The 15,091-nt window shown below is 37.9% G+C and overlaps 1 protein-coding gene across 9 annotated transcripts in view; it reads right to left on the bottom strand.

Moving 5' to 3' along the window:
* Positions 1-15,091, bottom strand: part of OTUD7A (OTU deubiquitinase 7A) — a 104,844-nt gene that overhangs the window by 50,603 nt on the left and 39,150 nt on the right. For 8 of the 9 annotated variants that reach the window (XM_074549739.1, XM_074549744.1, XM_074549738.1 and 5 more), the window contains exons 3-4: positions 13,404-13,521; positions 12,740-12,845 (exon numbers count right to left, since the gene is read on the bottom strand). The gene's annotated coding sequence lies outside the window, so the exon portion shown is untranslated. The remainder of the gene's footprint in view (positions 1-12,739; positions 12,846-13,403; positions 13,522-15,091) is intronic. The other variant, XM_074549741.1, reaches the window with a different exon arrangement.

Below are 15,091 nucleotides of genomic sequence, written 5' to 3'. Positions count from 1 at the left end.
TGCTTCTGCTAAGGGGTTTGTAATTTTTATCATTGCCCTGGAAATAAACAAGCAAAGTCGATTCCTTTTTTTCAACACATATTAACAAACAATGATCAAAACATTTTTATAGCTTTGTTCAACACATCTGCTGCACAGGGTAATAAACACTTTCCAATGCTCAGACTACTTCCGTTCAAAGAGGACTCAACTTATGTGCTTGCAGTAATTTTTTTTTTATTATATCACAATTTACCATTTAAAATAAAAGAAAAATTATTTCATTTAGCTTGCAGTTGTAAATTATCTAAAATACTACCCTGGATACTGTAATGATCGGGATACAAGGACATAGCATACATACTCAAAACCCTTTTCAGCCTTTCTCACACGTGCATTGGAGCTTCAGCAGTTTAAGATCACCCCTAAGTACTGCTTACTCTGCCGTATTCCCCTGTAAAGTGGGCCAAGAAACCAAAGAATTCTCCCTATATGACCCCAACTTGGTCTGCGACAAACTACATGTAGATATAAAAGCTCAGAATAAAATTATCATGAGATATGAAAAGGTTCAGGATGGAATTTCAATTGCAATTCTTTCATCATTCTGAGCACAAATTTTGAATTTATCTTTTTACCTTTGCATGGTCCCTGCAACAGCTTCTGTGTGAAGTTAGCACAGAAAATGAAACGCAGACTGAAGATGCTACATATGTATTGCGAACCAAACAACTCCATCTCCAACAGGTGTTTTGAAGGTAAGAGTCTGAGACAGAGTCAACTGAGGCCAGAGATCAGAGATGTTCTCTGTTAAGAATGAATATCCACATTAACTCTCATTTTCTCCCTTTTTATCTGACATTTCAAAGCAGTCACTAACAAAGAGTTGAAGAAGCTTTCTCCACTCAGTTTCTAGAAATACCTCAATTCTCTCCCAAGACTCTCATGCACTGCTTGCTCTGAACTCAAAAAGGGTTCCATTTTCCACTTCTGACACAAGAGTCAGACACTTCCTACAATTTTCTCAGCAGCACAGTGCTGAAAACCTTTGCCCATACTCTGTTAAATGTGGATCAGCATCTCCCCAAGCATGAGCACATCTCAAGTGTGTGCTTGCTTCCATTATTTCTGTTACATACATGAACACTGAACTAGCTGTAAGTCCAGACATAAATCATCCCCTTCTGTAGCTTTTTGCTTCGGTTCTGGCAAGACTTGGCTTCTTCAGTGCAACTTCTCCATTCAGTACAAGGCCTTGCCCACTGCTCATTGGTTCTTTGCAATTATTTAATTTAGCTCAAGCAACACATGAGGGAAATTTTAATAAGAGGGAAGTAATAACATTCAAGAAATAATAACAAGACCACCAAGGGGCTTCCATGATAAAGATGGCCATTATTGGTACTGGTCTTCTTAAGGACAAAGGACAAGTACCAAAGAAATGATAATTCTATTCTAGTCATGGAACTGTGTCTATCTGTGTCCTGCAGATAGCTGTGTTGAAAACTATGGGGGGGAAGGATACAAAATTTGACACACAGCATCTGTCTACAGCTCAGCTACAGAAGATTCCTGACTAGCTAATGTTTCATGTTCTTGCAGATCTGTGACAGTTGTCATTCCCCAGAGTAAGGCAGCACCTCAACGATCTAACTTTTCAAAGACAAGTTCTTGAACACAGTCTGAAGTGCTGGCACACATTCGGTTTCTTTTTTTTTCTGGACCTTCATCACTTGAAATCTCTTCATAATCACTGCATGAGGAACACTTATTGCTTTATCTATGTCCTAAGTATGTAGAGTCCGTCACAAGTTACTGCTGAAGGAAAGGATTCCTCCTCCTGCTGGAAAAGTCTTACTGTGACCAGTGCTCTTGCATGTGAACACATTTCTCCCCTTGCCAGCTTATGCCAGTTTGACTCAGAAAATGTGTGCAGTGGATTGAGCTGACAGGGATATGAAGGCAGAAGCTTAAAGGACATCAAAAGTGTTAGCAAAATGAGCTCTGTATAAATAGTCTTACTGATACAAGTCTCCAAGCATCCTTTATCTTCTTGTACACAGAGATTAGAGAAAAGCTCAAATGCTTAATTGTATGTCAAGTGCACTGTCAGTGATTAAGGGTTCAGTATAGTCTTTAAAAATGGAGTCTGGAGCACATCCCTGCCTTTATGGAGACAATTCAGCTGCTGTTTTAAACACAAGGCTTGACTGTCTGTTACTCTGCACGTGACATTGTTCCTTACATCAAGGCAAAACACATACTGGTGATTTTTTCACATTCCTCTTAAAAATACTGATCCTCTCAATCGGTAAATCCCACAGCTTCAGTGACAGACTGATGAGAAAGTTCTCTCTCTTACAGGTACCCTAAAAAATAGCATCAGGATTGAGCTTCTGAAATTCAGATTATGTGCAAAAATCAAGTCCTTGTAAGTCCTTAGGTGGGTGTAAGTTAGAAAGAATAGCAAGCTATGAGCAGGCATTTGTGTAATGTGCTGGAATTCAGCAGAAGCTGGAATATCAGCTCAGTGTGTGCTGAGCTAAATCATCTCCAGCAGGGAAGAACACACACACCATGCAGCAAAACAGAACTGGGGAATTTCTCCCCAACCCTGAAACTACCACCCTTGTTTCTGTCAAACAGGATGTTCCTCAGTCACTGCATTCAGTTGAGAAAATGAAACTAAGAAGACTTAATTCCCTTTTACCCTATAAAAACCCTATCATTTAATATAATCTCCAAGATTTTAAAACAGATAGAGATACAAATGAGGAAATAAAGATATGAGACATAGCATCTAGAATGATTCATTTCACAACATTTTGAAGATTTAGAATATAAGTATAGCAACTGTGTGTTTCACTTAGAGTACATAAGTAATTGAAAAGTCCTGAAGTAGGAAACGCATTTGGTGAAATGAATGTAAAATTACCTAGTATTAAGAATGGTTGTTCATCAAAAATTAATGCCCTAAACAGTAAAAAAAAAAAAAAAATCCCTTTCATTTAGTCAAATCAATTTGGTTACACAGACTTAGCTTTTCCAGCCATAAATAATCTGTAACTATCTCTACAGTTATGATTTTTTAAGTAATTCAGGCAATATGAAAAATAATAATTAAAAGGAAATACTCAGGCTAAACAAGAAGAACTAAAAGCTGATGAAACAAGGGAAGTGTTATAAGGAAACAAGTACCAGAATTGTACACATAAAAGAAAGCAACAGCAACTAACAGATATTCCAAGTTTGATGTTAAAATAGCCTAATTTCTGACCAAGTTCAACAGGATGGATATTCAGCATCTCTAAGAAGTAGCCCATTAGTTCTAATTGCCACTGTCATCATCATCTATTATTGCATTCTATGGAAAAGCAGGACATGGAATTAAATAGCACTGTACCAACTAGGAAATTCATAATTCCAGGAAAACACACATGGAAAAGGCTATTGATTGCAAAATAGAGCCAGGGGTGGGGGAACAAAACCCTTCACCACATTGAATATTAACGTCTACAGGCAACAGCTAAAAAAACCCCTAAAAACCAGTGCCTGCATTTTTCAACTTACGTACCAAATACACATATGAAAAGAACACCTGTAAAACTAAATGAAGAACAATCTCTTCTGAAACAAACAGCTCATCATGAACTCCCAGACAGGAAAAAGAGAGGAAAATACAAAAAAACTTGCAGTCTCCTTGAGCCTTAGCTGGCAAATGTGATGACAACCTCACTCTAAGGAATTGGGATATATTTGTAAAGCTTACTGCAAGATTCAGCATATAAATATCTTTCAATTTAATCTGCTGCAGAGAAAAATATTGATATATTTTTTAAAACATCTGAAATTGGATTCTGAAAGGATTTCAGAAATACCTGTATTTTCCCCTGAACTTTGTCATAAAAGCCATGGAAAGTTGACAGATATATTTTTTAAAGTCCTTTAAGCTATCAAAAAAACTATTCTCTTTCATACATTTAATTTTTTTTCTTTTTAATTTTAAAGACATTGATCAAACTCTCCTGCTTTGCTGCTGATCAGAAGCCAGATGCATAGCAGAGCTGACTGGGAGTTGTTACTGATTATTTTTAGAAACAAATGTTTCAGCACTTTGGACAATACCCACTGTCAGTTTATTAGAAATTATTCAAAAACTCATGGCAGAAAATGGCTCTGCCTGACTAGCAGAGCTGCTTATTAGCCAGAAATTCAAGGAGGAGAGAGAGAATTCTGTTACTGTTGGTTCAGAATAAAAAGTTGTGCATGTGGAACAGGAACAAGGTTTCAATGAAGATCTTTAAGTTCATTTAGGTTTTATATGAAACAGAAATAGCTGTGTGGGAGGGAGGAAAAGAGAGAAAATTACAATTATATGCAGGGAGTGGGTCCCGCAACAACAGATCAGTAGTGTTTGGAAGACACATGCTCAACAGACAGACAAGACTATAAAGGACACAAAATGAATTTTAAAAAACCCCAACAAACCCCACCAAAAACAAATAAGCAAAACAAAGCCCCCAAAAACAAAACAAACCCCTCCAGCCCCCCAAAACAAAAAACCCAATCAAGAAGAAAAAACCAAAAACCAAAAGAGTTGGCTTGAAACCATGTTCTTCCATCACCTGCAAAAAACCCAACTATGTGAACTTTTCAAATTGGCGGCTTAAGAAGTGACCAACCACAGTGTAAGAAGCAAAACTCCCATTTCCCCTGCTTAGCTTTGCAGAAAGCCATTTGAAAAAATGATGGCTTTATTTTTTATGTCAGCCACTTTGCACTAAACCAGGCAGGCAGGCAGTGTGTGCTGCTGTCATGGTTTGACCCCAGCCAGCAGCCCAGCCCCAAGCAGCTCCCCCTCCAGCAGGACCAGCATGAGAACTGGTAAAGGTAAAAGCTGGAAAACTCCTGGGTTGAGATGAAGGTAGTTTGGCAGGGAGAGCAAAGCAAACCAAGGAATCAATTCAGTGCTTCCCATGGCTGGGCATCCCCAGGAGAGCAGGGCCCCAGCACACAGATTGGTGGCTGGGGGAAACAAACACTGCCACTCCAAATGTCCCCTCTTCCTTCTTCTTCCCTTCTGTCACAGGCTCTGGAACATCCCTGTGGTCAGAGGGGGTCACCTGTCCTGGCTGTGTCTCCTCACAACCTCCTGTGCACCCTCAGATCCCTCCCCAGCCTAGAAGGAGGAAAAGCAGTAAAGGCTCCACTCAGCAATGACGAAAACATCTCTGTATCATCAACCCTGTGTTCAGCACGAATCCAAAACACAGCCCCATACCCAACAGTGTGAAAAAAATTAACTCTAGCCCAGCCAAAACCAGCAGACACCAGCAATATTGACTCACTTAAGTCAGCTTTTCTCTTATGTACAAATGTTTGGGAAAAACCTCTTGCTTTTCCGTTTGCTGAAGCAGTGAATTACCCGGCAGTGCTCTCCATTTTGTGACAGACAGAATGAGCTCATTTCTTGGAGCTGCAGTCAGTACACACTGAAAAGCAAACTATCTGTGGGGAGTTCATGATACTTGAAACGTAAAATGGTACAAGCTGAACTTTACCCAGTTGACAATAATTTGATTTTTTCAAGCACTAGTTTCAAAGTGGTATGTCCAGAAAAGAGGATGGTCACTGCCATCTAACAGTCAAATATTTAAACTTGGATCAGAACTAAACTCATGCCACTAGTATATGTGTTTTAATTCATATAGAAACAGATCTGCTTATGTGCATTTTAATACATGCAACTCAGAAACTACACAGCAACTACTATTTTCTTACGTATAACAAATATTTTCTGTGATGATGATCTCTATAGATTGGAGACTTTAAATAAAAGGAAGAAAAAAAAATACCACTTCCATAAGTAGATTTCATCCAAAAGAAATTTAGTTGCAAAGAACTTCTTGGGCAACTTCAAATAGTCCTGAATCTGACCTGTTAATTTTTACACAGCTTATGTGACTGAATAGCTATTCCACATATACAAATCCACATCTGCTTGATTAAATTAGTCAGTCTTCTGAAGTAAAGCCACAGCCAAATGGCCCAAAGTTATACAAACCATCTCCAGTAGGAGGTTGAAAATCTGGCTCTATACCTTCTCTGTAATTCAAATGATAGAACTTAAGCTCTCAAACAGCAAGACATTCAGAAAATTCATATTATAATGCAATTGGTACTTAGAGATAAGCAGTAAATGTTCCCATAATACTCTACCTCTGGAAAGTCAGACACTTAATAGAATGTCACTCCAGCCAGTGTCACCCCTGAAAGCTGACCTTGGAAATCTTCCTGTCCCATCAGGTATTCTACAAACCACAACAAGAATTTACCAAGGGACAGATTTGCTCACATTGTTCCCAATTCTTTCCATGAACTAATCCATCTGTTAAACACTGAAATGAAGGCACACACATCTATGGGACCAAAGGTTTCAGCAAGAGCCTTTTTTTCCATGTGGAGACAAAAAGTAAGGACTGAAGCTGAAGTGTATCAGGTTTCTTACTGGAGAAACCTGGCTGAGAAAATACCTGAACTGCTGGAACTATGTCACTTTGGCTTGCTAACATGGAACAGCTGCAGTGAAGGAATGTTTGCAATGGAAAGATTGTAGAAAGGTCAACAGACTCACCATGCCTTGGCTGAGCAGGAAAAATGGCCAGCATGGACAGCGTGTGTTGCTCTTAAGAGTGCTGATATGCTAAGGAAGAGCAGGAAGGAACTATAGTATTTTTCCTTCTCCTGCATCTGTATTTTAAACAGCCTGAAAAAAAACCCACTGAAAACTTTTTCAGCGCCCTGCTCATTGTAGGTAGAGGCATAAAGATGAGTTTAGCTTTTATAGTACTTTTGCTCTCCCTTCTAGGCCTTGGAAACTTTCTTCTGGGCATTACTAAGCTGGCTATGATGTCAAACAGCACAATGTGTACCATGTACTCTGAAGAGAAATAAAGAGAAACACTAAAGCTTTTTACATCATTTGCAATGTGCCACAATGCTCCAGTGAAGATAAAATATCCAGTATTCTTGCAGAAAGACTTAAAAATAGAAAAAAATAGTCTTGTGATTGTGAAAGCTAGGAATAAAATTAATTACAATACTACATCAGAAGCTTAACTAACAAGCATAAGCATGATAAGCCACACACAGTCCTGTGATGTTCCAAATTTATAAATAGCTCCAATATTTTTCAGAAATAGAAGGCAGATCTCACTGCTGAAAGTGCCAATCTCTTCAGTTTTATCTGGACCCTTTTATCTACTTTTGGTTAACACAGAAGGATCAGCATGCTTCAAGGCACACTTAAAATCTGTGAATTCACAGAATGAATAATCCAGCTCCATGTGTAGAAAATTTATATGGGAAATCCTATAAGTTTTGCAGGAAATTGTTCTGCAAGCAGCAGAGAGAAAGAAGCATCATTTTCTTTGGATTTTTGTTCTTTAATACCCTAAACTTGTGCAGCCACCAGTGTATCCCAGAGTTAGCCCAGACACGTGCATGCGCTTCTGTCAAACAGTGTAAAAAAGAAGTACCATGCTAATTTCAGGCATTTTTCTCCTTCACCGGCCAAACTTTGCCAAAAGAGACAATTGGCTTCCTCTTGGGGGGCACCTCCTCTCCATGATGCTTTAATTGTCACAAGAATGAAAATTGTATCTGATTGTCTCATCAGAGTATTGAGCAATCCAGCAGATGCTTTGAGAATTAATGAAAAAATATTAAAATGATTTCTTGAATGCAGTAAAATCTCTTAACAATTGCTGAAAAGAGTGTAAATCTCTCTTAATTTCTGCATAAAGGGCAAGATCATTCTCTCACAAAATAAAATACTTCACCATAAAAATTTATCCAATTACTCACAGAACTTTTCAACCAAGACATTTTAATAAGACATCCTTTTAATCCCTGCCCATTTGATAAGACATTTGGTAGTTTATTATACCAGCAGTGCACAATTCATTTTTGTAACAGAGCAATAATAAATAACACAAATTAAACAGTCAAATCTCAGCCATCAGTGAAACAATATTTGGAATATAATTACATGCAGTACAAGTTTTGCAAAGGATGTAGACTCAGTTTCAAATTTAGCAAAATGTGACCAGGAAATAAGAATCTGGAACTTCACCACAGTGTTTGTTTGATCCTTTTCAGCCTTGAAATTTACTATTTGCCAAATGTTGTTTCAGTTTATAAGAGTGTTAAGGCTCCTCTAGTCCTCTGTAAAGAAGGACAGCTCCAAGAAGAGATGCTTTTAGAATCTTGCTGGTCTAATTTATGCTGTAACTTATTTTAGTTACTCAAAATTTTATTCTCTCTGGGTAAAGTTTCCAAATATTCTAAACATCCTTGTGAAACAAATGATGTCAGTTTTTCATGCTTTAAATATACAGAGGTAGCTCAGAAGAAATGTGAGAGGAGATGACTTACTTGGAAACAAGGTATTCCCTGTCTTCTCTATGAACTGGCTCTTCCTTCTTTTAGCATTACAAACAGTGCCAGCTTCCCTAGCCATGTGTTCTCTGCCCTTATTTACATTAAAAAAAACACTGAGAGATCAGGTATGGATAGCTTTTGTCTAATTTACTGAAATCCTTTCTGGCTTTGCAGGAGAGGTAATTCAAAAACACACAAATCTACTGATTGAATGACTCTGAGCTTAGGCTGGACCATAATTTAGTTGTGCAATGCTTAAACTCTACTACAGAACACATGCAGCATCTAGAATAAATGGACATATTTATTTTGAACCATTCTGTTTAACACATTAGAAATTAAAGAGTTTCTAATCACCTTCTCAAAATTAGTAATACCTCAAGAGAGACAAAGATCATGCTTCCATCATGCAGCCACTGTCTCTATTTTTATCTGCAGACACCCTGCTAATATGCACATCATATTATTAACAGCAAAACCAATGAAATAGAAATTCCCATGGACTTCATGCCAAATAACTATAAAAAGAGTGTATAAGCATTATCAAAGTACCAAATACTTAAACTGTATCCTTCTACTCTCTATATTGGTAATTTTCATGGATTATGATTCTTAGATTGAGATATATTTCTATAGAATGACAGGATCTTGCTCTAAACTGAACCAGTCCATATTTTTTAATTAAATGGTTAGATTGTCCAGTGAGGACTTTTTTTTAAAGGACACATTTAATTCTTTTCACCCAGGTCTAGAATTACCTGCGTTGGAAAAACAGGTTTACTGTGAAAAAGAGATCTTCAAGACAAACAAAAACTTCCTGAAATTCCAAGAGAAACTACCTTGGACAGTACTGGCTAAGAGAAGAAATACACTGGCCTGAAAGGCTTTGTGAAGTTTGTGCTTTAGAGACATGGATTCAGTGGTAAAAAACAGGATTTAAACAGTTTGTGCAAAAGAGAATAATTCTAACTTCTCACTGTGGAATAGGACTTAGAAGTATTTTACTCTACTTCTAAAATATAGCAAAAGTATTTTGATTTCATGAGAACTGAGTAATTTAATTTAGTTCACACTGACAAAATAAGCAATGAAAGCTGTACAGGCATGTAGAAGAGCACTAACTGGAATGTTTATGTTTTCTACGTCTCCATGTTTGCACTCAGTCACAGTATGTACCTCATGCCATAACAATATTGTTGCTATTATGTAATATAACGTCTGATTATAGACAGTTATTAAAATAACCAATCCAACTAGAAATTAAATCTCAAAATGACAGAGCATTGTCTGTAATTACAACACAGTTCTACTTCCACCCACGTTAGGCAGAGCTGCCCAAGTATCCTAATGCAGCAGTTAATCTTTATTAATTGTATCTTAATGAAGATTCCTAGGACAAATTCAATATTGAAATTCAGACTATAATCAAATGGTACATTATCTTAAATCAGCCTAAAATGAACAGTAACTGCCAAATGATGAATTCAAGAGTAAGCTGCCTGTAGTGACAGGTAATGTGTCCCAGTTACTTGCAAAACCAAATGCCACTGCTCTATAATAAGCCAACTTCTGTAAAAATACTACCACAGCACCCACCAAGATGGAACTTAAATAAAATGGAATAACATTTGTGTCTTATCACTCTGACTACAAGTTATAGTAACTGCATCAGAAAATTAAAAGTGATAACCACCTCCTCACTACAGGAGAGTTCTGGGACATGGCCTACATCCCAAAGAAGGCAGTTTGCTGGCAACTCGTAGGCAGGAGTTGGTTGTGCTTTGGGTGCTGCTGTCCCCAGCCCTGCTGGAAAAAGCAGCTGCCTGATGCAGATGTGTAAATCAAAGTAGAACCTGGAAATTCCTTTGCAAAGGAGAAGCACGCAGGAGGCTCAGAGAGGAAGGGTGAGAGATACTTGGGCTTATTTACAAGCCAGACCACCACCTTGCCCTAGCAGACACTGAGCTCAGTAGAACCTGAAGGGCTCCCACAGCTCAAGACAGCAACAAACAGCACCTGTGACTTGAAGATTTAGCCATCTAAACCAGGGCATCAGGGCTTTAGAGAAGTAAGTTCTGTGAAGTTGGTAAAAGAAATATCCAAGAAGGATCTGTTTTTACAAAAACAATCAGTAGCTTAAAAGAGACTTAGACCGTTAAAAAAACCGTATGCAACGTGGAATAATAGATAATTGAATTTCCTCCTGTTCAAGTCTGCAGGTTCCTTGGTCTGCTCTAATTTTTCCCTCTTCTGGACCTTAAAATCCAAAATCTAACATAAGTATACAGTAGAATTAGACAATTCAGATGCACAAACAAAATACATTGAATAAATCTGGTTTAGATGAGATACATAAGACTTAATGGTATATAGAGGGCTAACCAGTAGGAGAAGGTAAACCACATAAGCCATGCAATGTTATGACTTCTGAGAACCAAGTTCAGAATTTTTTTTCAGATAAATTAGGCACAAAATGAGACAAGATTAGAATCTGACTTGTCTTATTCAGGCACTGCTTATCTCTGTTTGACTACTATCCCTAGCAAGAGAATGGAATTGGCGGTAACCACTGCCCCAAATAAAATAATCACTTTTAAAAGATTAAAGAAGCCATTAACATGGACTGACTTTGTCCCAGCAGAACAGAGCAATGCAATCTGCTCAGTGCTGGTGATCTGGCAAGGACAAATCAAAGTAGTCTGACACCCAAGCAGAAAGACAGGGACTCACAGATGCTGAGTGCAGTGCCCAAACTCACAAGGATTTCTGAAGTGACAAGGGTTCCAAAGGAAAAATTCTGTATTCAAAACATGGATACTGCTGTTTCTCCACGATCAAAATGGATACTTGTACAATTCTCAGCAAGAATCCCAAAGGTTTTACTAATACCATACTTAATCCTCAAAAGCTTAAATAAAATCCAGTATGCACAGAGGAGGGTGGAGCTTAGAAAAAATTTGCGCATCAGCTACAGAGAGAACTGATGAGCTCAGCAATAGTTCAAGAGCCTTAAGACAATTTGGAACATCAAGTCCCACTTCTGAAAGGAAGAGACAAAGAATCTGTGTTCAAGCAGAGACAGACATGGAAACTATGTTAAAGCAGAGACCTCTGGCAGTCAGAGACAAAAAAAAAATAAAAACCAATAAGAAAAACCCCAAAAAACTAAACCCACAAAAACAACCCCAAAACCAAAAACAAATAACAACAACAAAAAAAATGTGCCCCCAAAAAACAACACAGGAACTGGACAAATTAATGCTTGAAAGTAGGAAAGAAAGATTTGTGAACTCTAACTTTGGTTTTCTGCTTATCCATGCATGATCCAGTCTGTTTACACATATTTGGTATGAAGGTTTGCTTGAAAGTAAACATTTTTCAGAAGATATTGCATTTGATTTTGTTTAAATTAATCCTGAATTAACTCAAAACTGTCAGTCACATTTGTAGACACACAGGTGCTTAGGCCTGTCTGAGTGCAGTATGTGGGAACCCCCTGTCCAGAAGCTTGACATGACACATCCATACAAGGTACTGAGATGATGTGAAAACTGAGATAACACAGAAGTGGGAGGCTGGGAAAACCTGGAAAAATGAAGGCAATAAAGAAGGCAAGACAGGAGACAGAATTATCACCATGAGAAGGAGGGAGAAAAGCAATGCTTCTGTAACAAACCATGTTTCATTACTCCCTCTTGCTGCTGAGTAAGTTCTTTGCAGTGAATTTCAAACCTAAGGCTAAGCTTCAAAATTAGAAACAAATCCATTAAATGAAGATACCAGGGGAAATACAATGTCCACGCTGCAGTGCTATGGACTGGGACTGTACTCTTGGGACTCCTTCACAATCACAGTGTACAATGACAGAAAACTTAATCTATAGTCATGCAGAATTAACCTGTATGAGTATTAGTATGAGGTATTTTAGAGCGTATTTAGCAACTCAAAATTAAAAATACAGTTTGCATGTACTCAATTTTAGGATGATGTTCAAGACAGATGCTGTGGTTCCAAATCAAAGCTACAGACCAGTTTCTCATACTTTTCATGCATACATGGTAGAGAGTAATTATTTTCAGCTCCATTCAATTTGCTGCTTTAATTTGCTGAAGGTCCCCCCAAGCACTTTTGTGGACCTCACAGGGCAGGGGAGGCAAAAGCAGTAGGGAAGAACCTCTCAATCCAGCACTGCTACCAAGGAAGTGTTATGTGTAACATACTTCCAGGGGAGAGAGAATTCTGTGTAAACAGTTTGGTTTAAGCAGTGTAGGGACAGTGAGAAGCTCTACAGCAAAAGCAGGGACAAAATCTGACTCACCATGATAGGCTCTGCTTACAAAAGTCTCCCTTCTCTCCTGCATGCCCTAAATCATTTTGGTGAAGCAAACGAGGCAGGCATCCACAGCAGCAAACCCACCTTCTCTCTGGAGAAAGGACAGAGAAGTCAGCAAGGAAAAGGCAGTGCAGAGCATGAATATCAGCTACACAGCAGCAATGCAGCAAACATTGTTCTGCTCACTGCCCTGACCAAGGGGGTCACTGGGGATCTTCTGTTCAAGCCTCGCAATGGGTTACACCATGTTATTACAGAATGAGCTGCTAAGAAATACAAAAGCAAAGAACTGAGCCTCAGACAGCTTCTGCAGTGACACATCAACGGCAGCATCAGTTTAACATGGCAATGATATGGATGGTTTTAGGAACTTATGCAGCATGCAAGCTTTAGGAAGCACAGGAAAAGGTTGATTTAATGAGTAAAAACGCATCATCCATCAGCTCTTTGTAGTCACAGGCAATAGGCACGTTGGTAGCATATTAATAATTTCAGTTGGTTTCTTTGGTTGGCTACACTTAATTGCTGCCAATAAGAAAACAAATTAAAATTTTTGTTTTCTTCACCACATCCTTATGCTCAGCTTTCCAAAACAACTACCTGGCAGATGCTGATTTGAGGGGTGGAGGGGATGTTTATAGCTACTCACAGGAATGAGGTAGGTAGGCCCCTTCTTCTGTTGCTAATATGCTTGCCTATTTAGGAAGGCAGGAGGCAACTGTCCAGTTGATTTACTTCTGATTTTGAATTTCTGCAGTATCATGTGCCTGTGAGGATGGAGAGAAGAGCAGAACAAGTTTTACTGTTTTATTCTAAAAGTGACACTAATTTGCTGTTCTGCATCCATTTGTCATACCCACTACACACTCTGACCCTGGAATAATTTTCTGTAGCATTATTATGGAAAAAAAAAATTCTATGCTATCTACATCAGCTGGCAGCTTCTTAGGAATCCAGCCCCCTTCCTGTTTGGCTTAGATAAACAGAGGAAACACACCTCAAAATCAGTTTAGAGGACTGGTTTTCTACCAGTTTGACCAGTTCTGTCTGTGGCAGAATCGAGTAAAATACTCCAGTAGATCCAATAGATTTAGTCAGTTTCTACTTATGAAAAATTTACCTGCAGATTGAAAACTCCTCATTTTGTTAAAAAGAAAAATAATATGATTTAAAAAAAACAGTAACCTCAAGACTAACAAGCACTGTAGACTCATCTAAAAGAATCCTCAAGATTAATTAAATTACCATTAAGCATAGACCTACATGGTTTAATGAGCTTTTTCTCAAGTGTTTTGCATCCTGACTGGATATATTTTAGTTTATATAGCTTTGATCTGCTAGACCTGCTAAGAGAGCAAAAATGACCTGCACATACTCTTCTTTTACAGTCTGTTTAGCAATGCTGTGACCAAATAACATTTTTTTCTTTGACACTGATTGCTTCTCTATTTATCTATGCATCATTCATCAAAGACTTAAAAGGTAATCTAAAGTGTTTGAGGCTTTCATTCTTATAAATTTTAAATACTAAGAATATTAATTGTGACATCACACAATTCTTTCAAGTTCTATCCCTCCTAGTTACACTTTTTCCTTTATTAAAAAGAAAATCCAATCCACTCTTTTCTATTTTCTTTTTCCACTCTTTTAGCTGTGTTTTTTTCCAAGTATATGCTGTTGCACAAATTGATTTCAACATAACACACCTTTGCTGGACATTTTAAAAGCTCTTAGACACTACCTGCTCCACAGGCTGAGCTGAGCTCACCTAGTGAACTCATGTCAGCCACCTGGAGTATTAAGTTCACTGTTCTTTGGAATTGCACTGAAAAGGGAGAACAACCATGGTTACCCAACCAGAAAGAGCTAAATAGTCTCCATATTCATATACAGAGTATTTCCAGCTCGTGGTGGTGGTCACAAAACCAACATATTGAAGATTTAGAAAATGAAGATACAACTCCATGCTGTTAGGAACTTACATGTACATTTTAACAAATTTCTACTGGCAGAAATTTGTTAAAACTTTACTAACATTTTTTACTGAAGTTAACACATCTTTAATTCCCAGCATTATAGGAAACAATCCAAAATGCCAAATTTAGACATGTTAAAGAGATTTAAAATCCAGATACTTTTTTCATTCTTGCCAAAGTCTTTACTTCACACTTCTAGACTGAAACATTACCCAAACTTCACCTCAGTTTCACTGTAGTGTTTTTATTGTTATGAGCAGATTGTACAAGTACACACAATTATAAATGAAAAACGGTGCTCAGTATCTGTGAGTTCATCTGATTCCTTCGCAACAGCAGCATTTCCTTCACACACACATTA

The sequence above is a fragment of the Zonotrichia albicollis genome, chromosome 11 (genome assembly GCF_047830755.1).
Source record: "Zonotrichia albicollis isolate bZonAlb1 chromosome 11, bZonAlb1.hap1, whole genome shotgun sequence".
Classification (NCBI taxonomy): Eukaryota; Metazoa; Chordata; class Aves; order Passeriformes; family Passerellidae; genus Zonotrichia; species Zonotrichia albicollis.
The sequence above is the reverse complement of the archived record's forward strand: the minus strand, read 5'-3'. Positions and strand labels throughout refer to the sequence as shown.